Genomic DNA, 10,501 nt, shown 5'->3' with positions numbered 1-10,501 from the left:
GGGTTAGCTTTTCATGGAAATGTTTGTGAGGTATCAGTCCGTGATTTCATGTTGGGTTTGACTGTGTATGGAATTGGCTGTGGTTTTCCACCATGCTAAACCCCACAAAAGAACGGCCCCATGCTGAGCTGTGAGCTGGCACTAGCGTGAATGAAATGGCCCATTGAACTTCTCTCAGCTTAAGCCACGGTAGGCTTTAAGAGCAGAGCCACTTGCCCAGTTATTAAACAAACAAATAGTTGAACTATTTAATCTTTCTCTTATTAAGTTTCTGAACACACAAACGCAATACAGCAAGCTTTCTTCTACAAATAAAATTCTACTTTTTGTATTTATTTTTTTCATTTGAGGAGAACTTTGTTGATGAGCCCTTAGTATCTCATAGAAACCCAATCAGCTGAGGCTGGGCAGGGCTATCCTTGGCAGGTCGGCACTCTTATGTTTTAGTAATTGTATCACTTTTGACAGCTGCTGCAGCCGTCATGTGATTTAACAATGACCTCATAGTTTTCGGTACCTGCTGGGGAGATTTAAAACCCCGTCTGGAATTAAAAAACACAGCACGGGAAACAGCAGCCATAGAAAGAAGAGCGGCATTGCACAACTACACTAACAATACAGATTGTATTGCATGCACACAAATTACACCACACACTCCAGACCTGAATATATATATATATATGTGTGTGTGAGTGTGAGTGTGAGTGTGAGTGTGTGTGTGTAAATGGAGAGGCAAGGGCAGGTTGTTAAGCTGTACCCTCACAGTTCAGAGATGGACATCTTACCATTCACCTAAAGCCTGAGTATCATGTTATCAGTATAATTAACTCACCAGCCGAAAGGAGATCCATTACATACTGAGATACAAAGTTCAGCTTTATTTAAACATTGCGTGATATACCTTTTTCAAACTTACTACCCCTCCTCCCCGGTTCGATATCGTAACAGTAGTCTTTTCAATGCAAGGTTCTTCTTGATGGTTTAAATGCCATGTATTATTAAAAAAAAAAAAAAAATGGGTTGCAGAATTACATTAAATTAATTCCAAGGGATAATGAAATCCCAGAATCCCCAAATGGAAATATTTCATTCTAATTCACTGCAGCCCATCTGCTAATTTGCTATTGTGGTAAGAAGTGCTCGATGATTCCTGAAAATAGCTGAGCCCATTGTATAGGCTGCAGACATGCATTGATAAAGCAGGCAGTCACACATTTCTGAGGCACATTACTTTAATGCCCCTAAAGAAAGTCTATGGTTCCGGACTCCCTGTGCTTGTGGTGTCTGCATAACTGAAAAGGTGTTTTGTGATTGTTTAAAGCCATACAGTAGTGTGCAAATATATTAGAACACCTCAAGATGAGTCACTTATATTCTTTATATGCCTACAATACCAACATGAAAACCTCTGGGTGTGAGAATTTCCATCTTTGCTCAGTAATCAGTGATATAGAAACAATAGGCACTCTTAATTAGGCACCTTAAACAACTTCAAAAAGTCTCATGCATTTTACCATTTGTGGCTATGTGTTCCTTCTCTATTACTATTTAAAATGAATTGCATGTGTGGCCTATTAAAGTAATCAATTAAATTAGACAATCACTCATTTGTCTATTTTGACCATTTTTAGTTCCAGTGGTTTGATTTCATATGCACAACAAATCCAAACTACAGAAGCAATGGGGTGTTGTAATAAATGTGCACACTACTGGACGTTATGAGGAGCAACTTGTTTTGCAGCCATTGTGTGATGTACTGTACACTTGTTTTGCAGCCATTATGTGATATACACAGTCCTGCTGTCTCAATTGGACGGATCCCTTAATTGCAATCTCTATAAAGCTTGTGTAACGCTCTGCTGTCTGTCATTAACCACATTCACGCAACCTGATTCCTCTGTCAGTCAGGACATACGGTGGACCTCCATAGACATTGTGATGCTGACAAAAGCGATGTATGACAGTGTGCTGTTAACAGAGGTGATGAGAAGATAATGAGTATATGGCACAGTGCTGATGAGAAGGTAATGAGAATATGACACAGTGCTGATGAGAAGGTAATGAGAATATGACACAGTGCTGATGAGCAGGTAATGAGAATATGACACAGTGCTGATGAGAAGGTAATGAGAATATGACAGTGCTGATGAGCAGGTAATGAGAATATGACACAGTGCTGATGAGAAGGTAATGAGAATATGACAGTGCTGATGAGCAGGTAATGAGAATATGGCAGTGCTGATGAGCAGGTAATGAGAATATGGCAGTGCTGATGAGCAGGTAATGAGAATATGACAGTGCTGATGAGAAGGTAATGAGAATATGACAGTGCTGATGAGAAGGTAATGAGAATATGACACAGTGCTGATGAGAAGGTAATGAGAATATGACACAGTGCTGATGAGCAGGTAATGAGAATATGACACAGTGCTGATGAGAAGGTAATGAGAATATGACACAGTGCTGATGAGAAGGTAATGAGAATATGACACAGTGCTGATGAGAAGGTAATGAGAATATGATACAGTGCTGATGAGAAGGTAATGAGAATATGAGACAGTGCTGATGAGAAGGTAATGAGAATATGACACAGTGCTGATGAGAAGGTAATGAGAATATGACAGTGCTGATGAGCAGGTAATGAGAATATGGCAGTGCTGATGAGCAGGTAATGAGAATATGGCAGTGCTGATGAGAAGGTAATGAGAATATGACAGTGCTGATGAGAAGGTAATGAGAATATGACACAGTGCTGATGAGAAGGTAATGAGAATATGACACAGTGCTGATGAGCAGGTAATGAGAATATGACACAGTGCTGATGAGAAGGTAATGAGAATATGACACAGTGCTGATGAGAAGGTAATGAGAATATGACACAGTGCTGATGAGAAGGTAATGAGAATATGATACAGTGCTGATGAGAAGGTAATGAGAATATGAGACAGTGCTGATGAGAAGGTAATGAGAATATGACAGTGCTGATGAGAAGGTAATGAGAATATGACAGTGTTGATGAGAAGGTAATGAGAATATGACACAGTGCTGATGAGAAGGTAATGAGAATATGACACAGTGCTGATGAGAAGGTAATGAGAATATGATACAGTGCTGATGAGAAGGTAATGAGAATATGAGACAGTGCTGATGAGAAGGTAATGAGAATATGACAGTGCTGATGAGAAGGTAATGAGAATATGACAGTGTTGATGAGAAGGTAATGAGAATATGACACAGTGCTGATGAGAAGGTAATGAGAATATGACAGTGCTGATGAGAAGGTAATGAGAATATGACACAGTGCTGATGAGAAGGTAATGAGAATATGACACAGTGCTGATGAGAAGGTAATGAGAATATGGCAGTGCTGATGAGAAGGTAATGAGAATATGACAGTGCTGATGAGAAGGTAATGAGAATATGACAGTGCTGATGAGAAGGTAATGAGAATATGACACAGTGCTGATGAGAAGGTAATGAGAATATGACACAGTGCTGATGAGAAGGTAATGAGAATATGACAGTGCTGATGAGAAGGTAATGAGAATATGACACAGTGCTGATGAGCAGGTAATGAGAATATGACACAGTGCTGATGAGAAGGTAATGAGAATATGACACAGTGCTGATGAGAAGGTAATGAGAATATGACACAGTGCTGATGAGAAGGTAATGAGAATATGACAGTGCTGATGAGAAGGTAATGAGAATATGGGACAGTGCCCCAAGGAAGCCAAGGAGTACTCTAAGATCTTTCAGCTAGAGCACTAACAGTATTATTAAGTTAAGAGCTTCCCATAATAAAAGCATAGCAAAGTGTAATACAGCCTAGTCAAATAGTGGTAAAGCATAGGTAAGCATTGTAAAGCACTGAGATGCATGGCAAAGCATTTAAAAATAGCATGGCAAACCATGGTAATCTATATTATACTCATAGGGAAAGCATGGGGGGAAAACTGCAAAATTACTGTGGTAAATGTGGTCAAAGAGTTTGGCTTGGGGGGGTTGAATGCTTGTAACACTAATTAAGCTGTGGCATGCATCAATTTTGGTGTCATTTGTCTCACATCATCTCTGTAGGACACAGGTCTATGGTTTTCTTAATCTCTTATGTTCCATGTACTACTAGTAGTATATTCCAATCCCTGTCACTTGACCTGGGGGAGCCAGTATATGTTTTTATATTAGGGACCAGACAATCATATAGCCTCATCCCTCTGTCTACTCTGTAACTAAAAGCTTGAGATCAGTAACACAGTCCACCTTTATGAAATGATCTTTGTACTGAGTTATTCTGCAGATGGAAGCTCATCAGGTTTCTTTTAGCATCAGAGAAACTCAGAGGCGATGTAGAGAAACTCTAAGTATTGGCAGTGTGAACCACTGAGCGAGGCACGGTTAAACAAGTTCAGAGATAAATAAATCAGTGCACTGTGCCAGGGAAGAGTCTCACAGCATCGGGACTGGACCTGCCAGGGAAGAGTCTCACAGCATCGGGACTGGACCTGCCAGGGAACAGTCTCACAGCATCGGGACTGGACCTGCCAGGGAACAGTCTCACAGCATCGGGACTGGGCCTGCCAGGGAAGAGTCTCACAGCATCGGGACTGGACCTGCCAGGTAACAGTCTCACAGCATCGAGACTGGACCTGCCAGGGAAGAGTCTCACACCATCGGAAATGGACCTTGAGCAGAGAAAGAGATGGGATCTTAACCCTTTCCATACACTGCACTGAGAAAACACAGTTTACCTTGCTTAACCACGCAGATAATTATAATGATCCTAAATAACATTTACACTGCAGTTATAGGGCTGCAAAAGTGATCTAAAATGCAATGAGTTTGACACAGCAGTTACCTAACACCTGTACATCATATAGGCTTTTGGAAAAACACTAAAGGGTTCAACCACATTAGTGCTTTACAGATACCTAGTGGAAGCAACCTTCTGAAGGTATTTAATGCATCATAATCTCGGGGTGTATGGAGGCTGTCCATCCGTCCGTCCTTCTTTCTGTATTATTGAGTGCATCAGAATCCCTGGGTATGTGGTGACTGTCTGTCTGCCAGTCTGTCAGTCATTATACCCTATTTACATATTAATATAGTGTATAGAAAGTTGGGGTTATATGGAGGCATCCTCCTGTTTCTCTGTCTGTATCAACCCTTCACACGTATATACAGTGGGGGAGATCACAGTGATGAACTTCATGCTTGTAGTTTTTAATTTACAGGCATGGCGGGGGAGGAATGTCACTGACATGCTTGTTTTTCCTGTGTTTCCTCACATACTGAAACAGAGAGTAAACACACAAAGAAGGGCCTGGTTCACAAACTTCAACACAAGATAAAGCCAACCCTATTTTTTTCTTCATCTTGCTTTTAATATACATGTAATAACTCATTGACTAGTTGAGGTAATGCACTGCCGGGTGAATGAATCAATGCTTTCGAAGACAAAGAGGATTTTCAGTTCAGTACAAACATTTCAACGCCTCTATTTAATCCTCTGAAAGCCATGTTTGCATGTGCTTGCTTGTTTATAAAAGTCTCTTTCAACTACCTCTTTTGCTGAAACGGAAACACATTTGGGAGGGACTTTCAGAAAATAAACCGAGAAAGAAATACTTTGGTTGCATTCCAACTATACACAGCAGGCAATACAAAATAACTTGTTTTGAGAATGCTAAAGTGTCACACGGCTGGCTGAGTGGTGCCGTCAGATCCAGGAAATGAATAACACACAGGACAGATGAAATGAAATGATGAAGACGCTTGCTTGCGCCGGTTTATTATAAATAAAAAGTTTAACAAAACACAGGACAAGGCACTTTACGCCAAAATAAATAGACAAACAAAACGGACTAACACTTAACAAACGGTGCACGGACAGACACATAAACAAACACGGTGAGTCTATATAAACAAACAAGTATCGTGCTGGTCCTACCAGCACGCGATAGCAATTGTTATTTACTTCAGTTTTTACCTCCTCTTCACACCCGGTCTCCACTCACGAACACACAACCCCGAGTGAGTGAAACGTGCATCTATATATACTGTTATGCCGGGATTCAATTACTAATTAATTATTTACTTGAATCCCAGCACGTGAATTAATTATGTGCAACCTCGTACTCACATATTATATACTTTAAATGCACGTGAAGTGATGTGCAATCCCGTGCCTAAATACAATTATACATTTTAAATCACACGTGAAACACAGACGCGTTTATATCCTGTGTACCAATGCCTATACACAAACATTAACACACCACACGCAACATACAACATAGAAATGCACACAGGGGCGGGGCACATTGCCACATAAAGGAAGAAAATTTTTCTTAAGTTAACATGACTACAGTGTTATTGAGCTTAATTCAACCCTTTTCAAAAAGGCATGGCCTACATACTACAAGTACAGAGTGCATGAATACAGGCCTTTCACATCTAGAACGTGGGCTCAAATGCACTCCAGAGGTTTAAGATAAAAAGAAAGTTTCTACTCAAATAGACACCCAATCAAAACTTCAAATCACATGGCAGCTGCAAGGTTTTCCTGTGAGCCACCCACATCACATCCATGTCACAAGACAGCCTGCGAGTTACAAGCAGCTCCACAGGATGGTCCCATGATTATGAACTGCATGGTCTAGTGCACAGGGTTTCAAAATAAGACCGACCCCATGATCCACAGCACGTTGCAGGGCTTCCTAAAATATCCTTGCTAAAGGTTCTTTATAGTGCACTTTTTGGTTCCTATATAAAAGACAATCGGTCCTTTCGTTGAGTGTAACAAGTTATTCATCTGAATCTCATAACAAAGGGTAGACCTCAGGTTTTTATAGAGTAGTCTAATACCGATCCATTTATGGAGGTCAGACTCAAACACTTCTAAAGCAAAGCCATTCCAAATTTGCTTGTCTTATAATGTAAACCCCTAATCCTGGAAGATACAGCCATACACAGACACCGTCTGAAATAAAGACAACAAGGGCCCCATTTTGAAACAAGTGCAAAAGTGAAGGTGAATCTGAGTGCAATGCAGCAATCATTGGCATTATTTAATTGCAGGAGGGTGAATTTTTTATTTTTTTTGTACGTTATAGTATTTTACAAAAAGGTCAAAAGAAAAATGAGATACAGTTCAGGATTATTATCAGCACCCCCTGTATATCGATTACTTACCTGTTCTACATTAATGGGAGGGTAGGCGGATAGGTATTTTTGCAGGTGTAGCAGGTGTCTGGGAGCTGGACATGCTAACTAACCTCTATAACTCGAGTTGGAGAGTCTCCCTTGACAATTGCTGTCAATCATATACTTGATGTTTCCATGGAAACAGCAGCACTATATACTGTTGGACACTCAAGTGTCGACTTCCTCCCTAGCCTCGTAGAAGCTCAAAGGCCAATGCAGCTCCCTGAGGGTCCTTAACCAAGATCATCAGCTTGGGGTCAACTGGATTGAAACCACAGTCACAGGACTTACCCTGCACTCCAGCAACTGTGCTGTTACTGGGTGAGTAACAGGATTCAAACCACAGACACATGACTTACCCTGCACCCCAGCGACTGTGCTGTTACTGGGTGAGTAACAGGATTAACAGTATTCATTGGCATTTACAATAGGGCCCCTTATTGTTGGCTGAAATGGGTTTGTAAAAAAATTAAGAAATAATTGCAAGCTAAACTGGGGTAGGTCTATAAGGATTGCATCAAATGATTTTTTCCAAGTTTCACAAGCATATGGACAGGATTATGAAATCAACTGTTCAAAGTAAATAAAATTGACCAAGTTCTAAAAGAAACCCCCACCCCTCTCCAAAAACTTAAAGCATCCCAGCTGCTGCGTTAAATGAAAACAGACAAAACCATCCGAAAATAAATCTGCAATATATTCCAGATCTGGAACACCAGTTCTGAGATGCAATGTATCTCCCTTTAAAATATCAAATAAGTTTGGGAAATGTATGTAACTGATATTCAAGACCGCCGTGCCTATGTTGAGTTATTTATTCTGGGTCCAAAACTTCATAGGACAATTGTTATTCCTTTATGACTGAGCTGACATACACACTTATGAAAGAGTAATTACTAAAAGGAAATATACATTTTGGGATTCTTGTTCAGAGCTCTTCAGATTACAGGTCATGAATAGCCCATGTAATTACATTGTGTACCTGGTCTTTACAGATGTTCCTGCTCTTATTTACTGCTGTGTAATTACATGGAGATGGTTTTGTGAACACCTTTCTGTTAGCTCATGTAATTACATGGAGATGGTCTCGTGAACACCTTTCTGTTAGCTCATGTAATTACATGGAGATGGTCTTGTGAACACCTTTCTGTTAGCTCATGTAATTACATGGAGATGGTCTTGTGAACACCTTTCTGTTAGCTCATGTAATTACATGGAGATGGTCTTGTGAACACCTTTCTGTTAGCTCATGTAATTACATGGAGATGGTCTTGTGAACACCTTTCTGTTAGCTCATGTAATTACATGGAGATGGTCTTGTGAACACGTTTCTGTTAGCTCATGTAATTACATGGAGATGGTCTTGTGAACACCTTTCTGTTAGCTCATGTAATTACATGGAGATGGTCTTGTGAACACCTTTCTGTTAGCTCATGTAATTACATGGAGATGGTCTCGTGAACACCTTTCTGTTAGCTCATGTAATTACATGGAGATGGTCTTGTGAACACCTTTCTGTTAGCTCATGTAATTACATGGAGATGGTTTTGTGAACACCTTTCTGTTAGCTCATGTAATTACATGGAGATGGTTTTGTGAACACCTTTCTGTTAGCTCATGTAATTACATGGAGATGGTCTTGTGAACACCTTTCTGTTAGCTCATGTAATTACATGGAGATGGTCTTGTGAACACCTTTCTGTTAGCTCATGTAATTACATGGAGATGGTCTTGTGAACACCTTTCTGTTAGCTCATGTAATTACATGGAGATGGTCTTGTGAACACCTTTCTGTTAGCTCATGTAATTACATGGAGATGGTCTTGTGAACACGTTTCTGTTAGCTCATGTAATTACATGGAGATGGTCTTGTGAACACGTTTCTGTTAGCTCATGTAATTACATGGAGATGGTCTTGTGAACACCTTTCTGTTAGCTCATGTAATTACATGGAGATGGTCTTGTGAACACCTTTCTGTTAGCTCATGTAATTACATGGAGATGGTCTTGTGAACACCTTTCTGTTAGCTCATGTAATTACATGGAGATGGTCTTGTGAACACCTTTCTGTTAGCTCATGTAATTACATGGAGATGGTCTCGTGAACACCTTTCTGTTAGCTCATGTAATTACATGGAGATGGTTTTGTGAACACGTTTCTGTTAGCTCATGTAATTACATGGAGATGGTCTTGTGAACACGTTTCTGTTAGCTCATGTAATTACATGGAGATGGTTTTGTGAACACGTTTCTGTTAGCTCATGTAATTACATGGAGATGGTCTTGTGAACACCTTTCTGTTAGCTCATGTAATTACATGGAGATGGTCTTGTGAACACCTTTCTGTTAGCTCATGTAATTACATGGAGATGGTCTTGTGAACACCTTTCTGTTAGCTCATGTAATTACATGGAGATGGTCTCGTGAACACCTTTCTGTTAGCTCATGTAATTACATGGAGATGGTTTTGTGAACACGTTTCTGTTAGCTCATGTAATTACATGGAGATGGTCTTGTGAACACCTTTCTGTTAGCTCATGTAATTACATGGAGATGGTCTTGTGAACACCTTTCTGTTAGCTCATGTAATTACATGGAGATGGTCTTGTGAACACCTTTCTGTTAGCTCATGTAATTACATGGAGATGGTCTTGTGAACACCTTTCTGTTAGCTCATGTAATTACATGGAGATGGTCTTGTGAACACGTTTCTGTTAGCTCATGTAATTACATGGAGATGGTCTTGTTAACACCTTTCTGTTAGCTCATGTAATTACATGGAGATGGTCTTGTGAACACCTTTCTGTTAGCTCATGTAATTACATGGAGATGGTCTCGTGAACACCTTTCTGTTAGCTCATGTAATTACATGGAGATGGTCTTGTGAACACCTTTCTGTTAGCTCATGTAATTACATGGAGATGGTCTCGTGAACACCTTTCTGTTAGCTCATGTAATTACGACATAGTCTGTTTCCATGCACTCACACACTTATTCTACCAGCAGTTACCATGTAACAGCAGAAACCCAGACATTATCATATTATTACATGTGTGCCCGGTTTTGAATGTATATTGTTTTTAAATAATAAGACAAGATGAAGAGAAGATCCAGATAAAGGGCTATTGTGAGGGTCCCCTGTTTAATAGATTCACTTTCTGTTTTGTTTTACATATCTGCAACCCAAGAGCCCTGTGTGTGGCCTGGTGAATAGAGGCTGCTATCTGCACTAATGCTGCTGTATACAAGTCAGGAAAATAAAAGTCATTACCATGCAGATAACATGAATCATTAC

At 40.0% G+C, this 10,501-nt stretch overlaps 1 long non-coding RNA gene across 1 annotated transcript in view; it reads left to right on the top strand.

Moving 5' to 3' along the window:
* LOC117411056 (uncharacterized) overlaps positions 1-7,864 on the top strand; it is a 15,797-nt gene extending 7,933 nt beyond the window's left edge. The window contains exon 3 of the long non-coding RNA XR_009328822.1: positions 7,398-7,864. This is a non-coding gene — a long non-coding RNA (uncharacterized LOC117411056). The remainder of the gene's footprint in view (positions 1-7,397) is intronic.
* The last annotated feature ends 2,637 nt before the right edge of the window (positions 7,865-10,501 follow it).

This window comes from Acipenser ruthenus, chromosome 6 (genome assembly GCF_902713425.1).
Source record: "Acipenser ruthenus chromosome 6, fAciRut3.2 maternal haplotype, whole genome shotgun sequence".
NCBI classification, from domain to species: Eukaryota; Metazoa; Chordata; class Actinopteri; order Acipenseriformes; family Acipenseridae; genus Acipenser; species Acipenser ruthenus.
Note: the sequence above shows the minus strand (reverse complement) of the source record. Positions and strands in the feature narration are given on the sequence as shown.